The following is a 21525-nucleotide window of genomic DNA, read 5'->3' as shown; positions in this document are numbered from 1 at the left end:
GTGAAGTTTGCCCAAACTCCATTGTACTTCCATTGATTTTTTTGTATATTTGGGATATATGATTCTCTAAAACAGAGTGTGCATGGCAGGAGTAGGGTTGTCTCTGTATCAATTAAAAAGCAGGTCTGTCCTTCAGAGAACCTCTGTATCTATTTTGCTTAATCCATAAGTATTATTTGTCTATGTTCCCTCTTGTAAGAAGTCTCTTGTTTAGGGGCCAGCAGTTAGCATAATGGCTGTGTCATTGGACTCCCACATAGTTGACCACGGTTCGCGTCCCAGACCCGGTGGCTTAAACTCACGCTGAGCGTGTGTGCGTGCGTGCCCCAGATTCCGAGAGGAGAATGGAGGAGAAGGGATTGCGGCGTGGCCATCCCCCCTAGGGGGTGATTTCTCGCTTTCTATCTCTCTGTCTCTCTCTGTCTGTCTGGTGAGTGCACGTGCCCTATAGCAAAAACCTCTCCAAAAAAAGAAAAAAAAAAAAGAAGTCTCTTGTTTATTGATCATCCCCCATTGCCTAACTCTTATGTACTCTTTTTTTTTTGTATACTCCTCCATCTCAAACAAAAAAAAAAAAACGCTTTTTATTGCTATAGATAAGTTTGAATTTAATAAAATTTTACTTTAATACTTTAAGTGGAATCATACAATATATACTCAGTCTGGCTTCTTTCTCTCAATATACTTATTTAGATATGTATCAAGATTGATGAGTGATTTAATGACTGCTTTAGTATTCTATTAGATAACCAATTCTATAATTTGTTGTCCATTGACCTGTCATTAAAGATATGAATTATGTCCAATTTGGGTTATTACAAATAAGTTGCCATGAATAGTCATGAAAAAGTGCAAACATAACTTCTTAAGGAACTGAAAAGCTGTTTTACAAAGCAGTGTGTCATTTTACATCTGTACTAACAATGTATAAGAGCTTAAATTGCTATACATTCTCAAATTATTAAAACATATTTTAATATTTTACTTTCTAATAAGTGGCAGTATTATCAAATTACTATTCAAAATTACATTTTCTACTATCTAGAGATATTGAGTATAACTTTATATAATTATCATTTTAATAAAGTTTTTAAAAATTCATATGCCTTTATTTTTTAATTTTTATTTTTATAAAGCAAAAGTTACAGAATTTTTTCAACAGAAAACTTTATATTCTTTTCTATTAAATGTTTCTTTCCTCTGCACTTTCCACCCAGTCTCTCCCACCCACTCTCTAACACCCATTCCCCTCCCATACAGTCTCTGATATCTACGCTTATCCTCTCTATTAGCACATCTTCAGATCTTTCCATTTCTGCCGTAAAGTGCAGACGTTTGATATATATCGAGCTGGAATATACCGTGTGCATCTCTCAAAGTCTGGCTCACTTCGCTTAACGTAAAGTTCTCTATATTCATCCATTTTGAATCAAATGATAAGATCTCATTGTCTCTTCAGGCAGAATATTATTCTGCAGTACATATGTGCCACAGCTTTTCAATCCAGTCATCAGTGTGGGGACACTTACTTAGGTTTATTCTATGTCTTAAAAATTGTGAGTAATGCTGCAACAAACTTATATGTGCAAGTATCTTTTTGACTGAGTGTTTTCCTATCCTTTGGGTAAATAGCAAGGAGTGGAATTACTGGATGATACGGTAGCTGTATTTGTAGGATTTTGAGGAACTTCCACACTGTTTTCTACAAGGTTGTACTAATTTACATTCCCACCAACAGTGTAAGAGTGTTCCCTTTTCAACTCAGCCTCACCAGCGCTTGTTGTTCTTTCGTTATTTTTTTTAATCCTAGCCATTCTTTCTTTAAAAAGAGATTTCGACATAGCTTGTGTGCACTCGCTTCAGAGAGAGAAAGGGGCAGCGAGAGGGAAAGTGGGAAATGCCCCCCCGGGAGGATGGCCATGCCACAATGTCTTACTCCATTCTTTTCCTGGGATCTTGGGCATGCACACAAATGCTCCTGGCATGATTTTCAAGTTACAAGGTCTGGGACTCAAACTGCAGTTGACCATGTGGGAGTCTCATGGAGTAACCACTACACCATCTGCTGGCCCCTATCCTAGACATTTGAACTGGAGTTAAATGGTTTTTCATTGTGGTTTAATTTGCATTTCCCTTTTGACAACAGACTTAAAATATATTTTCATATATCTTTTGGCCCTTCATAATTCTTCATTGGAGAGTTCAAGATGAATTCTAAGATTGTCTTTTCTAGATATGTGAAGAATGTTTCTTGTAATTCCCTTCATAATTCTTCATTGGAGAGTTGTCTATTCAGTTCATTTGCCCATTTTTAAATTGGATTATTATTTTATTTTCTATGGGTGAGCTGCTTGAGTTTTCTATATATTTTGATTATCAATTCTCTACCTGAGGAACAATGTGCAACTATTATCTCCCATTCTAAGAGTTTTCATTTCACTTTATTTCCCTTGATGTGAAGACTTTTCAGTTTCATTTAATCCCACAAGTCTATTTTGGGGATTAATATTTTGTGCTTTAGGGGTTTTATTTGAGAAATCTTTGCCTACTCCAGTGTCTTCAAGCAAGTAGTTTTATAGTTTGATGCTTAATGATGAAATATTGGACCCATTTTGAGTTGATTCTTGTTAATACTGAGACATAGGAGTTTACTGTATGCATTTACTACTTCCAGAAGGTTTTTTTAGGATAGTATTGGGTCTTCTGTATATACAATCATCTGCAAACAGAGATAGTTTTAACTATTCTTTCCCCATTGGAATGCCTTTTATTTCATTTTCTCGTCTGATCACATTGGCTAAGATTTCCAGTACTATAATGAATAAGAGTAGTGAGAGTGGGAAATCTTGTTTTGTACTAGTTTTTAAGACTCCTATTTTATTGCAGAGTATTATTTTAGTGATCAGGGGTCTTTTATGATTCGAGGCAAATTTTATGAATTTTTAACCTCTTTCTTATTGTTTATTATTATGATTTATACATTCAATTGTTATACATCATTTAGATTGTAAAGAAATTTTACTTAGCAAGATATTCACCTCAGACCAGTCCTGTTGATAATACTATACAGAAATTGTGAGTAATGCTGCAACAAACTTATATGTGCAAGTATCTTTTTGACTGAGTGTTTTCCTATCCTTTGGGTAAATAGCAAGGAGTGGAATTACTGGATGATACGGTAGCTGTATTTGTAGGATTTTGAGGAACTTCCACACTGTTTTCTACAAGGTTGTACTAATTTACATTCCCACCAACAGTGTAAGAGTGTTCCCTTTTCAACTCAGCCTCACCAGCGCTTGTTGTTCTTTCGTTATTTTTTTTAATCCTAGCCATTCTTTCTTTAAAAAGAGATTTCGACATAGCTTGTGTGCACTCGCTTCAGAGAGAGAAAGGGGCAGCGAGAGGGAAAGTGGGAAATGCCCCCCCGGGAGGATGGCCATGCCACAATGTCTTACTCCATTCTTTTCCTGGGATCTTGGGCATGCACACAAATGCTCCTGGCATGATTTTCAAGTTACAAGGTCTGGGACTCAAACTGCAGTTGACCATGTGGGAGTCTCATGGAGTAACCACTACACCATCTGCTGGCCCCTATCCTAGACATTTGAACTGGAGTTAAATGGTTTTTCATTGTGGTTTAATTTGCATTTCCCTTTTGACAACAGACTTAAAATATATTTTCATATATCTTTTGGCCCTTCATAATTCTTCATTGGAGAGTTCAAGATGAATTCTAAGATTGTCTTTTCTAGATATGTGAAGAATGTTTCTTGTAATTTTATAAGGATTGCATTAAATATGTAGATTAATTTGAGTAGGATTGCCATTTTGATTATATTAATTCTCCCAATCCAGGAACATGGGATGTCCTTCGTGTTTTTCTGTCATTTATTTATTTACTTATTTTAAGATTTTCATAGTTTTCCTTATAGAGGTCTTTGACTTTCTTGGTTAGTTTTATTCTTAGGTATCTTATGCTTTTTGTGGCTATGGTAAATGGGATTACTTTCTTCAGTGCTGCCTCTGTCTGCTTGTTGTTTGTGTATAGAAATGCTATAGATTTTTGTAAATTAATTTTGTATCCTGCTACTTTACTGTATGCATTTACTACTTCCAGAAGGTTTTTTTAGGATAGTATTGGGTCTTCTGTATATACAATCATCTGCAAACAGAGATAGTTTTAACTATTCTTTCCCCATTGGAATGCCTTTTATTTCATTTTCTCGTCTGATCACATTGGCTAAGATTTCCAGTACTATAATGAATAAGAGTAGTGAGAGTGGGAAATCTTGTTTTGTACTAGTTTTTAGTGAAAAAGCTTTTAGCTTTTCCCTATTCAGTTTAATGTTAGCAATAGATTTTTCATAGCTGGCTTTTATTATACTGAAAAACAATCTTTCTATGCTGATTTTACTGAGAGTCTTAATCATGAAGAAATGTTGTATTTTGTCAAAGGCTTTCTCTGCATTGATTGAAATGATCATATGGTTATTATCTTTTTTTCTGTTAATATGGTGTATTACATTTATGGTTTTTGCATGTTTAACCACCTCTGCAACCCTGGAATAAAGCCTACCTGGTCACGATGAATAATCTTTTTTATGTGCTATTGGATACAGTTTGCAAGTATCTTGTTGAGAATGTTTACATCTGGGGGACCAGCAATTAGCCTAATGGCTATGTGGCTGGGCTCCCATGTGTTGACTGTGGTTTGAGTCTCGGACCCAGTGGCTTAAACTCGTGCCGGGCATGTGTGCGTGCATGCCCAAGATCCCAAGGGGAGAATGGAGGAGAAGGTATTGCGGTGTGGCCATCCCCTCCGTGGGGGGTGGGTGATTTCTCAATTTCTGTCTCTCTGTCTTTCTGGTGAGTGCTCGCACCCCATAGCAAAAAAGAAAAAAAAAAGAAAAAGATAATGTTTGCACCTATATTCATCAGAGATATAGGTCTGTAATTTTCCTTTCTTGTTGTATCCTTATCCATTTGGGGAATAAGGGTGTTGAAGGCTTCGTAGAAGGAATTTGAAAGGGTTCCTTCCTTTCGGATCTCTAGAAATAATTTGAGCAGAATGAGAGTTAACTCTTCTTTAAAAGTTTTGTAACATTGGGAACCAGCAGTTAGCGTAATGGCTATGTCGCTGGACTCCCACGTAGTCGACCGCGCAGTTTGTGTCCCGGACTCGGTGGCTTAAAACTCACACCAGGCATGTGTGCGTGCGTGCCCAAGATACTGAGAGGAGAATGGAGGATAAGGGATTGTGGCATGACCATCCCCTCTGGGGGGTGATTTCTCGCTTTCTGTCTCTCTGTCTCTCTCTGTCTATCTGGCAAGTGCAAATAGTGAAAATCTCTCCAAAAAGAAAAAAAAGTTTTGTAACATTCAGAAGTGAAGCCTTTAGGACCTGGACTTTTCTTGTGTTTGTTTGTTTATTTGTTTTGTTTTGTTTTTAACATCTGTGCAGAGTGTTACCAGCAATTGAATTGGAACTGCATGAAATATGTAAATTAGTTTGGATAGAACTGACATTTTATTTTGAGAGAGATTTTTGCTATAGAGTACATGCACTTGCTGGAGAGAGAGGGAGACAAAAAGATTTAATCACCACCCTCTTCCCTAGGGAGGGATAGACACAGCTGTAATCTGTTCTCCTTTCTCTTCTAGGGATTTTGGGCAAGCATATACATGCACCTGGCATGAGTTCCAAGCCACGGGTCTAGGACTCAAACTGCAGTCAACCATGTGGGAGTTGAGCACCTTAACCACTTTGCCACCTCCTGGTCCCAAAACTGACATTTTGATAATAAAGAGTCTTTCAATCAAAGAACACAGTATTTGTTTTCTTTCTTTCTTTTTTTTTTTTTTTGTATCATAGTCAATTTTTTCTTTTGGCTTTTTAGTTTTACTTATAGAGGTCTTTCACCTCATTGGTTGGGTTTATTCCTAAGTATACTAATTGTTTTGTGACTTTTGTAAATGAGATTGCTTCCTTTTCTTCTGTCTCTGTTTAAAAATGCTATAGATTTTCATGAATTCCTTTTGCATCTTGCTACTTTACTGAATTTGTCACTTCTAGGAGTGTTTTTGTTTGTTTGTTTGTTTGTTTTGGGGTTTTTTTTGGGTATTTTATTTTTGATTCCCTTGGATAAACTAGGTATATAATAATATCCTCCACAAATAAGGACAGTGTAGCTTATTCTTTTCCTATCTGTGGGGTTTTTATTTTTCTGTCTTATCTGATTGCATTGACTTGGACTTCCAACACTATGTGAAAATGGAGTGGAAAAAGGGGACATCCTTTTTTTGTTCCAGGTATTAGCAGAAAAACTTTCAGTTTTCCCCATTCAGTTTGATGTTTGCAGTGAACCTATCATATATGGCTTTTAGAGGGGTATCTCTTCTACTACTATTTTGTTGAGTCTTGATCATGAAAGGATTTGTATTTTATCAAATGCTTTTCTGCATTGATATGGTTTTTACATTTTTTTTTCTGTTAATGTGATGTATTACATTTACTGTTTTGCTTATGTTGAACTATCCTTGCATCCTGGAATAAAGCCTACCTGGTTGTGGCATATAATCTTTACAATGTGCTATTAGATTCAATTTGGTAGTATCATTTTTAGAATTTTTGAATGAGTATTCATCAGGTATATTGGTCTGTAGTTTTCTTTTTTCATTGTGTTCTTGTCTGATATTGGTATAAAGATGATGGAAGCTTTATAAAATGAATTTGGGAGGGTTTCTTACTTTTAGATCTATAGAAATAGTTTGAGGAGAATTGAGGTTAAATCTTTTAAAAAATATTTTTATAATACATTTAATAACATATGTCTTTATAGTGTATAACATTTCTTTTTCCAGCATGATTACTATTCATATCCGTCAAGACAAAGACATTACTATAAACATCATCACCAGAAAATAGCTTTTCATTTTTTTCAGATTATTATTATTATTTATTCTTATTATTTTTTATGAGGTTAGCCCTTTTTAAAAATATTCTTTAGAATTCAGAAGTGAAGCCATCCTGAACTGGGCTTTCTTTGTTGGGAGACTATTTAATACAGATTCAATCTCATCACTTGTTACTAGTATTTTCAGGCTTTCTACTTAATCCTGATGTAACTTTTACATGTTCATAAATTTCTCCATCTCATCTAGTTTTTCTAGTTCCTTAGCATATAGTCACTCATAATATTATCTCATAATTTTTGTATTTCTGATATATTGGTTGTAATTTTACCAGATTCATTACTGATTTTATCTATCTGGTTCCTTTCTCTGCATTTCTTGATTAGCTAATTGTTTATCATTTTTGTTTATACTCTCAAAACACCACTTTTTGTTTCATTGACTTTTTGGATAGTTCTTTTATTCTCTATTTCATTTATTTCAGCTCTAATCTTTACTGCTTCTTCTCTTCTGTTAGTTTTGGGATTTTTTTAGTTGTTGTTTTTCCAGTTTCTTGAGATGTGCTACTTAGTTATTTATTCGCCATACTTCTATTTTTTTTCCCCTCATGAGTACTAAAGACTATGAACTTCCCTCTTGACTGGCTGTGTCCCAAAGGTTATTGAGAGTAATGTGCTTATTATTGTTAGGTTCAATGAATCTTTTTATTTTAGTTTCAATTTCTTCAGTAGTTTCAAAGTTGTTCAGAAGTACATTGCTTAGTTTTCATGTTTTTGTACATTTTTGAGAGTTCTTTCTGAGGGTAACTTTAAGTTTAATTCTATTGTGGTCAGAGAAGATGCTATAGACAGTTTCTATATTCTTAAATTTGTAGAGGCTTGTTTTGTGGTCTACTATGTGGTCAGTCTTTGAAGATGTTCTATGTAGAGATGAGGAAAAATATATTTTCTATTTGGAGGGTGGAATGCCCGGCTGGGCTCCCATGTGTTGACTGTGGTTTGAGTCTCGGACCCAGTGGCTTAAACTCGTGCCGGGCATGTGTGCGTGCATGCCCAAGATCCCAAGGGGAGAATGGAGGAGAAGGTATTGCGGTGTGGCCATCCCCTCCGTGGGGGGTGGGTGATTTCTCAATTTCTGTCTCTCTGTCTTTCTGGTGAGTGCTCGCACCCCATAGCAAAAAAGAAAAAAAAAAGAAAAAGATAATGTTTGCACCTATATTCATCAGAGATATAGGTCTGTAATTTTCCTTTCTTGTTGTATCCTTATCCATTTGGGGAATAAGGGTGTTGAAGGCTTCGTAGAAGGAATTTGAAAGGGTTCCTTCCTTTCGGATCTCTAGAAATAATTTGAGCAGAATGAGAGTTAACTCTTCTTTAAAAGTTTTGTAACATTGGGAACCAGCAGTTAGCGTAATGGCTATGTCGCTGGACTCCCACGTAGTCGACCGCGCAGTTTGTGTCCCGGACTCGGTGGCTTAAAACTCACACCAGGCATGTGTGCGTGTGTGCCCAAGATACTGAGAGGAGAATGGAGGATAAGGGATTGTGGCATGACCATCCCCTCTGGGGGGTGATTTCTCGCTTTCTGTCTCTCTGTCTCTCTCTGTCTATCTGGCAAGTGCAAATAGTGAAAATCTCTCCAAAAAGAAAAAAAAGTTTTGTAACATTCAGAAGTGAAGCCTTTAGGACCTGGACTTTTCTTGTGTTTGTTTGTTTATTTGTTTTGTTTTGTTTTTAACATCTGTGCAGAGTGTTACCAGCAATTGAATTGGAACTGCATGAAATATGTAAATTAGTTTGGATAGAACTGACATTTTATTTTGAGAGAGATTTTTGCTATAGAGTACATGCACTTGCTCGAGAGAGAGGGAGACAAAAAGATTTAATCACCACCCTCTTCCCTAGGGAGGGATAGACACAGCTGTAATCTGTTCTCCTTTCTCTTCTAGGGATTTTGGGCAAGCATATACATGCACCTGGCATGAGTTCCAAGCCACGGGTCTAGGACTCAAACTGCAGTCAACCATGTGGGAGTTGAGCACCTTAACCACTTTGCCACCTCCTGGTCCCAAAACTGACATTTTGATAATAAAGAGTCTTTCAATCAAAGAACACAGTATTTGTTTTCTTTCTTTCTTTTTTTTTTTTTTTGTATCATAGTCAATTTTTTCTTTTGGCTTTTTAGTTTTACTTATAGAGGTCTTTCACCTCATTGGTTGGGTTTATTCCTAAGTATACTAATTGTTTTGTGACTTTTGTAAATGAGATTGCTTCCTTTTCTTCTGTCTCTGTTTAAAAATGCTATAGATTTTCATGAATTCCTTTTGCATCTTGCTACTTTACTGAATTTGTCACTTCTAGGAGTGTTTTTGTTTGTTTGTTTGTTTGTTTTGGGGTTTTTTTTGGGTATTTTATTTTTGATTCCCTTGGATAAACTAGGTATATAATAATATCCTCCACAAATAAGGACAGTGTAGCTTATTCTTTTCCTATCTGAGTAACTTTTATTTTTCTGTCTTATCTGATTGCATTGACTTGGACTTCCAACACTATGTGAAAATGGAGTGGAAAAAGGGGACATCCTTTTTTTGTTCCAGGTATTAGCAGAAAAACTTTCAGTTTTCCCCATTCAGTTTGATGTTTGCAGTGAACCTATCATATATGGCTTTTAGAGGGGTATCTCTTCTACTACTATTTTGTTGAGTCTTGATCATGAAAGGATTTGTATTTTATCAAATGCTTTTCTGCATTGATATGGTTTTTACATTTTTTTTTCTGTTAATGTGATGTATTACATTTACTGTTTTGCTTATGTTGAACTATCCTTGCATCCTGGAATAAAGCCTACCTGGTTGTGGCATATAATCTTTACAATGTGCTATTAGATTCAATTTGGTAGTATCATTTTTAGAATTTTTGAATGAGTATTCATCAGGTATATTGGTCTGTAGTTTTCTTTTTTCATTGTGTTCTTGTCTGATATTGGTATAAAGATGATGGAAGCTTTATAAAATGAATTTGGGAGGGTTTCTTACTTTTAGATCTATAGAAATAGTTTGAGGAGAATTGAGGTTAAATCTTTTAAAAAATATTTTTATAATACATTTAATAACATATGTCTTGATAGTGTATAACATTTCTTTTTCCAGCATGATTACTATTCATATCCGTCAAGACAAAGACATTACTATAAACATCATCACCAGAAAATAGCTTTTCATTTTTTTCAGATTATTATTATTATTTATTCTTATTATTTTTTATGAGGTTAGCCCTTTTTAAAAATATTCTTTAGAATTCAGAAGTGAAGCCATCCTGAACTGGGCTTTCTTTGTTGGGAGACTATTTAATACAGATTCAATCTCATCACTTGTTACTAGTATTTTCAGGCTTTCTACTTAATCCTGATGTAACTTTTACATGTTCATAAATTTCTCCATCTCATCTAGTTTTTCTAGTTCCTTAGCATATAGTCACTCATAATATTATCTCATAATTTTTGTATTTCTGATATATTGGTTGTAATTTTACCAGATTCATTACTGATTTTATCTATCTGGTTCCTTTCTCTGCATTTCTTGATTAGCTAATTGTTTATCATTTTTGTTTATACTCTCAAAACACCACTTTTTGTTTCATTGACTTTTTGGATAGTTCTTTTATTCTCTATTTCATTTATTTCAGCTCTAATCTTTACTGCTTCTTCTCTTCTGTTAGTTTTGGGATTTTTTTAGTTGTTGTTTTTCCAGTTTCTTGAGATGTGCTACTTAGTTATTTATTCGCCATACTTCTATTTTTTTTCCCCTCATGAGTACTAAAGACTATGAACTTCCCTCTTGACTGGCTGTGTCCCAAAGGTTATTGAGAGTAATGTGCTTATTATTGTTAGGTTCAATGAATCTTTTTATTTTAGTTTCAATTTCTTCAGTAGTTTCAAAGTTGTTCAGAAGTACATTGCTTAGTTTTCATGTTTTTGTACATTTTTGAGAGTTCTTTCTGAGGGTAACTTTAAGTTTAATTCTATTGCGGTCAGAGAAGATGCTATAGACAGTTTCTATATTCTTAAATTTGTAGAGGCTTGTTTTGTGGTCTACTATGTGGTCAGTCTTTGAAGATGTTCTATGTAGAGATGAGGAAAAATATATTTTCTATTTGGAGGGTGGAATGCCCTACATATATGTCTGCCAGGTCCATTTGGTTTATGGTATCAATTAGCTCCTGTGCCTCTGTTTATTTTTTTGTCTCAATGACATGTCCAGTGGCAACAACAAGGTGTTGAAATCCCCAACAATTTCTGTTGCTGTCTATATCTCCCTTTAGATCTAATAATCTTTCTTTTACACATCTGGGTGCCTGGCATTGATGCATACATATTTGTGATTGTTATATCTTCTTGATAAATTAATCCTTTTAGAACTATGTACTGCTCTTCCTTGTCTCTTTTTACCCTTTTTATCCTAAAGTCTACTTTGTCTGATATCAATTTGCAATTCCTGCCTTGTTTTCTGTTCTGCCTGAACAGAATGTCATCAATTTTATTAATTATCTCACAAACCAGCTTTTGGTTTTATTGTTTCCTCATTTTTTATTATTGTATGGATTTTTATTTTGACATTTATTATTTCCTATCTTCTAAGTTTCATATAGTCAGCATTTAGTTAAATTTATTTGTTCAATTATTTGATAAGCTCTTTTATTTCAGTGTTTAGGGCATTTATATTCAAAGTTGTTATTGTTAAGATTCATTTAGTATTTTTATTTATTAATATTTAATATTTTAATTCATTTTATTCTTTCATGAATGGGAGAGAGTGAGAGAGAGAGAGAGACAGGCACCCTCGACAGTCTTGTCATGCCACATATACCTAGTGGTGTATTTTATACTATTATATTTACCCCTTAGTGTAGTGTCCAGTCTAGGGTCAAATAGTATGGTATCTGTCATGAATCTTTAACTTTCTTTACTCTGGAATATTTTCAGTCAGTCTTTCTTTATCTTTTATGACATTAACATTTTGTAAAATAAGACTTTTTTTTTTTTTTTTTTTTTTTAGTTTGCTACAATGTGTGTGCGCTCACAGGAAAGAGACATACTGGGAGAGAGAGGAAAAGTGAGAAATCATTCTTTTTCAGATTTGGGATACACATGCATTAGTGTGTCTTTCAAACTCCTGGGTCTGGGACATGAACCTCATAGTTGGCCATGTGAGATCCAGTCACCTTAATCTCTACACTACCTGCTGGCCCAAGACAGTTTTTTTAAAAAAATATGTTTCTTGATTTGTATTTATCTACTATTTTCTAATGATTGAGGTTATGTTTCACACAGACTACTAAACAATTGATGTGATATCTTTCTAGGTTATCACATGTGGAGGCAAATAATGTCCATCTGTGTCTTATTAGTGATGTTAATTTTTGTTTGTTTTTCATTATTAATGACAGAGCACATGCACGTGCAATGAGACAGAGAGAGAGAAAGAGAGAAGCCCCTCTGTAGGGTCTGTTCATGTCCCCATCCTCTCCGTCCAGTCCTCCAGCCATCAGATCTTGAACACTTGCACTTGACCAGTGTGGTTCAGGACAATCAAGCCAGTGATCCAAACCTCAGTCACCATGTGGGATCCAACTTTTTTTGAGTTATGCAATAATACAGTGCCACTGTTGTGAATTTTGATCACCTGGTCACAGTAGTACCCAAATCTCTACTATATAATTACTGTTTTTTCATTTATGTTTTTGTTTTCTTCCTAGAGAAATTAATATTCACAACTGGTTCCATGAACTCATGATTAATGAAACTGGATCTTATATGGCTAACTTAATGATCAGAATCTTGGTTCTGGCAGCTTGAAAAACATGCTGGACAGATGTGCCTGCATGTCACAAATTTCAACAGGTTGGTGAAAAGAAGGAGAAAAGATTGCATCATGACCATGTCCCATTGTGAGGTGCTTATTCTTTCTCTCGCTCTCTCTCTCTCTGGTAAGTGTGTCACCCTTTGGTAAATTTAAAAATAAAACAAAAATCTGAGGTCAGCAGGTGGCTTGGTGGTTAAGGCACTGGATTCCCACTTGGGCAACTGTGGTTTGAGTCCCAGACCTCTCAGCTTGCTTTCTTGCTTTCCCTCTCTCTGTGTGTCTCTCTGGTGACTATCGCAAATAATAACAATAATAATAAATGGAATTAAATAACTAATCCCTTGAGAAAAATAATAAAAATAAAATTAATTAATATGTAGTCCTTGAGGAAACACTTCTAAACCATGCAGATGTCCACCCCTTATTAAAAGTCATCTGTATATTCAGCAAACAGTCATGATCTTATCCAATTTAACATATCACCTGTTTACCAAATTATTATTTTCCAACTCTAGCATTTTCTTCATATTTATTAGTTTCAGTGTTTACCTTAAGGAAAATATTTTTCTTCTCCATTTATTTATTTATTTTCCTTTAAGAATTCATATTTGTTCAGTGGAATGTAGGTTTTTTTTTAATATTCATTAATTTGGTGTTAAAACTGTCCTAGGTTTGGCCAGTCAGAGCTCCTTCAGACTGGCATCTGTATCTTTGTTATTACCTTCATCATTATTTTAGTATATAATACTTTATGGCATAGCAAGAAGAGCCAGAATCATCTTGCATTTTCCAAGCCCCATTCTTTGTATTATGCATCCTTTTTCAGGTGCCTGGCACATTTTAGTGGAGAGAGTTAACAAGAAATGGGCAATGGGTGGGTTCATTGTCATTGGGGTGTCATTTCTTCTTGTTTCTTTTCTTGGACAGAGCCAGGAAAAAAATCGCACATGTATATACATATACATAACAACGATCTCTGAGTACTCATTTGTGTTTCCAAATACAAAGAACAGGGTGCTCTCTCTATTCCTTCAGAGGAATCAAACCAGGGTACAGGTAACAGAGAAAGGAAGAGAAAAAGAAAGGAGAAAAGAAAGAGATGAAGGGAAGAAGGGAGGCAAAAATGGAGAAGGAAAGGAGAGAAGAGAGAGGGAGAGAGGGAAGAAGAAAGGAAGGAAAAAAAGAAGGAAAGAAAGAAAATGATACCATCTCTAATAGTTCTTACAAAGGCCAGTTTTCTGCTGTATAATAGTATATATTTTTTATAGAATACATAAATAAATCTATATTTTGAAAAAAATATATATAAATAATATAAGCAGTTTATATTAAATATATGCCCTATGGAATATATGCCCTATGTATTCTTCCTAATGGTATGAATGTACTAGAGGAAATCTCAGACTCAAGTGGCAGGGGTTCTTTGTTTTCAGATTCCTCATTGCATGTATTTATATGGGGTGAAGTGGTGGCAAAAATGAAATGGGACACTCTGTGAGGCTGACCCAGTGGTAAGGCTCCAGGTTATGTCTGGAGACCACCTTGAGTCCTCTGGGCAAATATGTACCCATGGTCTGGGTTGGGCATAAAAGAGGAGTCAAGACTGTTGTGAACATTATCTCTCCTACCCTCTATCTTTCTCATTCATGGAAGAAAAAAAATGATTTATTTAAAAGAAAAAAGTGTTATTTATTAAGTAGAGAATCAGTGGAAATTCAATGATAGTAATCAAATTATGGATATAAAACAAGAAATTACCCAACCACCTTTTCAAATATCCTTTACTCCTTCTCTATGTTCAGCTCCTAAAAAGCCAGCACTTCTCGCTCCTACATCACAAACTTGCTCCATACTTTTTCCATCTGAATTCTCACTCCACCTCAATCCCTCTTCCAAGTTATGTCACATATTAATTTCATCTTCTTTCCTTTCATTTATATTATCTCACTTTTAAACAGAAAAACTTGTAAATCACTCCATAATCTAGAAATTATATTACTGCAAAATGATGATATTTTGGCGAATTAATTTTAAACATATTGTCAAATCATGTTGCTTCACTGCAGATAACAGAAACCCAGTAAGGAGCGAGAATCAGATACTTCACTTTCAGTAATAAAATTTGTCTAAATCTCTTTTTTAGATTAATATTTCACAATTTAAGTCGTCTCTGTTACATCTTCTTTATTCTGTTAGGAACTGGTTGTCATAGACATAGACATCTTATGTAAGCAGAACTAGATAAAAAGTATTACACTGAAATGTGATCAGGGATATTTTCACTCTGACAAAACAATTCAAGACATAAATAAACTAGGAAATAAACGGTCTTGTGTACATTTTTCCTGTGTTATAAAAAACGCTTTTGTTTTTGTTGTGCTTTGTTTTTTTGAACGTGTGTATGATTTTGTCTATGTGGTGTGAAAAAGAAAGTTCTCTTTAATAATATATGGAAGCTCCTCAGTGGCATATTTGTCTTAAGTGTGAGGATCAAGGCTAGTTCTCAAAGACTACCAGATGATCTACTCTCCTGCTACATTAGCTCACGGTGGGAAAAGAATTCTAATACGTGGCAGTCCAAACAGAAATGAATTCCAAACCCTTAGCAGAGTTCTGAAAGACAGCAATAATATTTTGACAAGGGAAAATGATGCACAAGCTCTTGGCAGCAATCTCTCAAGCTGAAACTTGTTCCACCCTTTTTCTTCACCTACATTTCCAACTTTGTTTAAAAACGGTCATTTCAGTTTTCAGTAGACAAACAAAAAGCCTCTTATCTGTCTAAAATTCCTGAGGGTACACACTGCCTTATCTGCAACACTATTTCCAGGTCCACAAAGATACAAAGATTGATAATTTGAAATATTTGCCTCTATATTCTTTAAACTCAAAAACAGATAAGAAATTTCATCAAAGAGTAAATAAGAGAAAGTTTAAGCATGTAGTTTGAAGCTGTTTTCGAAGTCTGGAAATGTTACGAGATTTGGGTATCTTAGAGAAGTGAAGAGTGGTAGTTTTAGAATAATTGAGAACATTTATTCACCATAGCAAAAACAACTTATAGAATATTTTGTGGAATTTGATTACTCAGAGTTGATGTTGTCTAAAGATGTAAGCAATCTAATCAAGATCAAAATATTTAAGAATTACTTGATTAAAATTTCATCATATTGAGACAATCTCTGAGAGTTCCCATATCTATTTTTATCCATGAAGTAATTCTAAGTCTCATGTGAATACAAGATGACTGGGCCATGTTTTAAGTGAAGAGTATTTGTATGCTACCACTCAATATACAATAAATTTGTGGCCAGTAGGTGTAATAATAGTTAAGGCTCTTGACTCTCACATGGCTAACCATGATTTGAGATCTGGCAGGTTGAAAAATCACAATGGGCATGTGTGTGTGCATGCCCAAAGTCCCAGGAGGAGAATGAATGAGAAGAGATTGAGGCAGGGCCATCCCTCCTGGGGGAGTGATTTCTCACTTTCCTTCCCACTGTCTCTCTCTAGCAAGTCCATGTGCCCTATGGGAAAACTTAAAAATAAATACATTTATTGAATAATCTTTGTGAAATACAAATATTATTTGTATCTGACTGAGAAAAGGAACAGCCTTTCATGTTATATACCAGCTATTTTCTATGTGCTATGGAGTACACTGAATTATTAAAACAAGATAAGTATTAAAATACTTTATGTTGTGTTTTATATGTGCTTTTACTATTAAATTAAAAAATTTACAGTAAAATACCTTATCTACAAGGATAATCTAAACTTCTCTTTTTTTTGCGGGGGGGGGGGAGAGATTTTCACTGTAGGGCGCTTGCGCTCGCCATACAGACAGAGAGAGACAGAGACAGAAAGCGAGAAATCACCCCCCAGGGGGGATGGTCACGCTGCAATCCCTTCTCCTCCATTCTCCTCTTGGGATCTTGGGCACGCACGCAGACGCGCCAGGCGTGAGTTCTAAGCCACTGGGTCTGGGACACGAACCGCAGTCGACTCCGTGGGAGTCCAGCGACATAGCTATTACGCTAACTGCTGGTTCCCTAAACTTTTCTTTTTTAAAAGACAGAATAATGGGAACAGCAGTTAGCATAGTGGCTATGATGCTGGACTCCCATGTAGTCGACAGTGGTTCAAGTCCCGGTCCCGGTGGCTTAAAACTCATGCCAGGTACGTGTGCATGTGTTCCCAAGATTACAAGAGGAGAATGGAGGAAAGGGAATTGTGGCATGACCATCCCCCCGGGGTGGTGATTTCTCGCGTTGTCTCTCTGTCTCTCTCTGTCTGTCTGGTGAGCGCACACGCCCTATAGCAAAAAAAAAAAAAAAGACCAGAATAACATCTATTTCCACACACTCCTTTGACATTTTTTTCTTACTTTTTCTCTTTTTAATATATGAAGTACAAAATATAAACAAGAAACTATGTAAGCTTTAGAGACCTAGGTATGAGGAAAATAAACAAGACTATCTACATGACTTTTGGACTCTAGTAGAATACAGAGTAATAATTAAAATGTAATAAGATGATTGCTTTGAAAAACTGCAAATACATAGTACGTTCTTATCAAGAAAAAAATGACCTTCCTATATTTTAGGAAAAAGTGCCAGGAAAGGGCCATCTGACAGTTAAGAACAAATGAGTCAGTCTAACAAGGGGTGCTATAAGAAGAATGTGTCAAGTTGAACATGGGTGATTATCTGGAGGACCAAAAAAAAAAAAGAAAAGGTGGGATTTGAGGAACTTAAATTAATTCAGGGTGTTGAGAATGAAAACTGGAGTGGTATAAGTGAGGCAGGAAAGTGAGATGAAAAAAGATGAGGTAATCCTTTTTAAAAGGTAGGTTTTTATACTAAGTGTGGTGAAATGCCATTGACAATTTATAAACTGATCACTGGCAAGATTAGATTTGGATTTTTTTTTTTTTTTTTTTTTCTGTAGGGCACAAAGAGAAAGGGGAGAGGGAGTGAGAAATTACCTCCAGGCCGGTATCACTAAGCTGTGATCCTTTGTTCTCTATTCTCCTCTTAAGGTTTCGGGAAGGCCTGCCTACTCTCCTGTTGTGTTTTTCAAGCGGCTGGGTCCAGGATTTGAACTGAGTAGTTGGCTATATGGAATCTGGACACTTTAACCACCACACCATTGGTTGGCCCTAGATTTGAATATTTTTGTTTTATTTATTTTTATTTGTTATAGCATGTGCACACATGAGGAAAAAGGGAAGAGAGAGAAAGAAGCATCCTTGACAGGGCCTTTTGCCATGGTGCCCTTTCTACAGCTCTCCAGCATGTCAGAATTTTGTACATGCACACATGTACCTGATGTGTTTCAGGTCAGTTGGGTCTGGAACCCAAACACACAGTCAGCCATGTAATTCCCAGTACCACAGTTCAGCACACCACCAACTGTATGACCAGGCTGGGACAGATTTAGATCTTGGCACAATTTCTGAAGAGAAGGCTCAGAGGATAAATGTAAAGAGAAGAAAGAATGGAAGGAGAATGAAATACTTGGAGAATGCTGCACAAATCTAGGCAGGAGATGGACTAGTAACTATCTCTGAATAGCGACATGGATTGATTTGAAATAATGAACGCAATTTTGTTAATATGGGATTTAATTTGCCTGTGAGCTATCCACGTGGATGTATTTAATAGATAATTGAACACGTGGTGTGACAATCTGAAAAGAAATAAGAGGTGAAGTAACTGTTTGGGGTTATTTATTCATTCGTTCATATAAAAATATTTATTGGGGACCAAGGTGATGAAAAAGAGAACAAAAGAAACAAAAGTTATTTTCTTCGTGGAACTTATGATACAGTTGGAGAAGCAATAACATAAAGAATATGTAAAATACATAGTATATTAGAGGATCAGAAGAGGTGAGAAAAAAAATAAGGCAAGAAAGAGTCGGCAGGAGGCTTATAGGGATGTGTAATTTAAAATGGAATAATAAAAAAAAAAATACTTGGGTGATATTAAAGTGAAGACCTGAAGAAAATGAAGAGGCAAGCCATGCAAATGTTGGGAAAGGGTGATCCAAGTGAAAGAATTAAGTGCAAAAGTCCTGATGCAGGAATACTCCAAACAGGAATAATAGTAACAAAAATCATGGGATAAACAAGAAGGGTGAAGGAGAACAAGAAGATGGGGAGAGAGTGGAAGAAGAAATAGCAGGAGGAGAAGAAAGAGGAGGAGAAAGAGGAAAGAGATGAAGTGTCCTGACCCACGGACACTCGAACAGGTTCCCTGGGGGAGGGAGTGAGAGATGGGACAAACACAGGCACACACAATAGAGATGCTGATCAAGTCTTCTTCCTCTGTCTTCCCTTTATTGAGGAGAAATGGTGATTTATATACAGCTGGTGGGCACCAATTGGTTGCCCGAAATGCAAATGAGATAGAACAGTATGAACCAATCATTGATGTGGGTGGATCTCTCCCGTTGCCTAGAAACCCAACCACTTTTGGGGAGAATGGTTGGTCACATATTTTCTGAGAAGGTTTGCTCAGTGAGGTAGTGAAGCCTAATGGTTTCCAAGATGGTGGATAGCTCAAGATGGCTTCCGTATGCAGTGCCTGCCACAATGAAGAAGGAAAAGAAGAAAAAAAAGAAAAGAAATGACAAAGGAAAACAAAGGAAGAAAAGGGAAGGGAAAACAAAATGAAAAAGTATCCTTTATCTTAGGGTAAAGGATGCCTATGATATTATTGCTTGAAATAGCCATTTTGATGGAATCCTTTCTCAGGTGCATTACAAAATTACCTGCATTCTGTAATACAGGATATAATATAACATCTCATTTTACTGGTAAATATTATTACCAGAACTATGCCATACAACATTCTAAGAACCAGTGACTGCTATAGACGTTTGCTCCCACTCTGAGAGTTTTACAGATACTGAAAATATGATCTTGAAATAAAACTATAAACCTATCTACTTTTTGGAGTGCTTATATCTATTCTCTCTACTCCTTTATTTTGTTGAAAAGCTGTTGAGTACCCTACTTGAATGGAACTCTATTTCCTGCCAAGGAAAGAGGTGTCATGGAAAGCTCTTTGATTCTTATATTCTATTATTGACCAATTTCATATTTATTATAAATGAGAAAGCTAGAAATGGTACTATGCTTCATTTTTATCCAGATAGTGTAAAGTACAACTAAGGGTAGCAAACTGGTATAAAGTGGACCTGTGCCGGAACCTAGATACAAATAAATGGACTACTTTGTGATGAGATACTGTCTTAGATGTCACTTCCTATGGAAAACTCACCTTTAGACCTATATACTGGATCATGTGCCATTTACATGTTTTTAGACTATTGAAAAATTTATCATAGTATCTGTGACTACAACTCAAAATCACTTCTTCCCTTCTCAGCTCTCTAGCTCAGACTATAAAATGATTAAGAACATAAATCCTATCCATTTCATCATTAAACCTTGTTCCTAGCCTTAGGCTTAGCATATGGAGGGGCTCAAATATACAAATGAAAGCAAGACCAATTCTGCAGTTGTATTTCTCTGCTAGCATCAACTAAAACTAACCTCTTTTCTTTAATATTCAAAAATTTTTATTTAGGGACCGGCGGGTGGCAAGGTGGTTAAGGTGCTGGGACTCTCACATGGCCGACCATGGTTTGAGTCCTGGACCTGGTGGATTGTTTTTTAACTTTCCCTCTTTCATTCTCTGTGTCTTTCTCTGGAAAAACTCATGAATAAAACATAAATAGATAAATAATTATAAAGGGACCAGCAGCTAGCATAATGGCTATGTCACTGGACTGCCATGGAGTTGACCGCAGTTCGAGTGCCGGATCCGGTGGCCTAAACTCACACCAGGCACCTGTGCTTTCATGCCCAAGATCCCAAGAGGAGAATGGAGGAGAAGGGATTGAGGAATAAATAAATAAATAAATAAAATAATTATAATTTTGTTTTTTAATTTCTCTTTAGTTTTTGCTGTAGGGCACATGAACTTGCTAGAGAGAGACAAAGGGGGAGGAAAAGTGAGAAATCATCTCCCCACCAGGGGTATGGCCAAGCTGCAATCTCTTCTCCATTTTCCTCCCAGGAATTTGGGCACACATGCATACATACTTGGTGAGTTTATCAAGTCACTGGGTCTGGGACTCAAACTGCATAGTCAACCATGTAGGATTCACCCAACTTAACTACCTGACTGAAAAATCTTGAGCATTCTATTAGAAGTATTCAATTAAATTAAATTGTTATGTATGAAAACAAAGAGCATAAAAAAGAAGGGGAAACCTGCCATACCTCAACAAGCAGTCAAAAATAGTCACCCCTCATGATTATAGACGCCTGTAGTCCCAATGTTTATTAAGAAGTTAGTATTATTTTTAAATAATATTTTAAAATTGCATCTTTGATATCAATTTCCTTGATCTCTTGGTGTAAAAAACACTACATTTGAAGTAAGAAGGCAACTTACTTTCTTCTTTTTTTGTTTCCCCAAGCTTATTTCATTAAGCCATAGAAAATGGAAAGAAAAATGTAAAAGATATCATCTACCATTATTGATGGCCTGTTTGTCTTGTTATGCACATATTCAAACCTGAAACCTAGCAATTAGTTGAGCTATATCAACAAGAAATTTTTAAAAAAGGAACTAGCAGACAATGAGAAATGGGGGGAATTATTTGTATATGTATATATAATACATATATATAAAACAAGAAATGGGAAATTATTTGTCAATGATAACAGGTATGAT

Source organism: Tupaia chinensis, unplaced genomic scaffold, assembly GCF_000334495.1.
Source record: "Tupaia chinensis unplaced genomic scaffold, TupChi_1.0 Scaffold000225_1, whole genome shotgun sequence".
In the NCBI taxonomy this organism is placed as follows: Eukaryota; Metazoa; Chordata; class Mammalia; order Scandentia; family Tupaiidae; genus Tupaia; species Tupaia belangeri.
Note: the sequence above shows the minus strand (reverse complement) of the source record.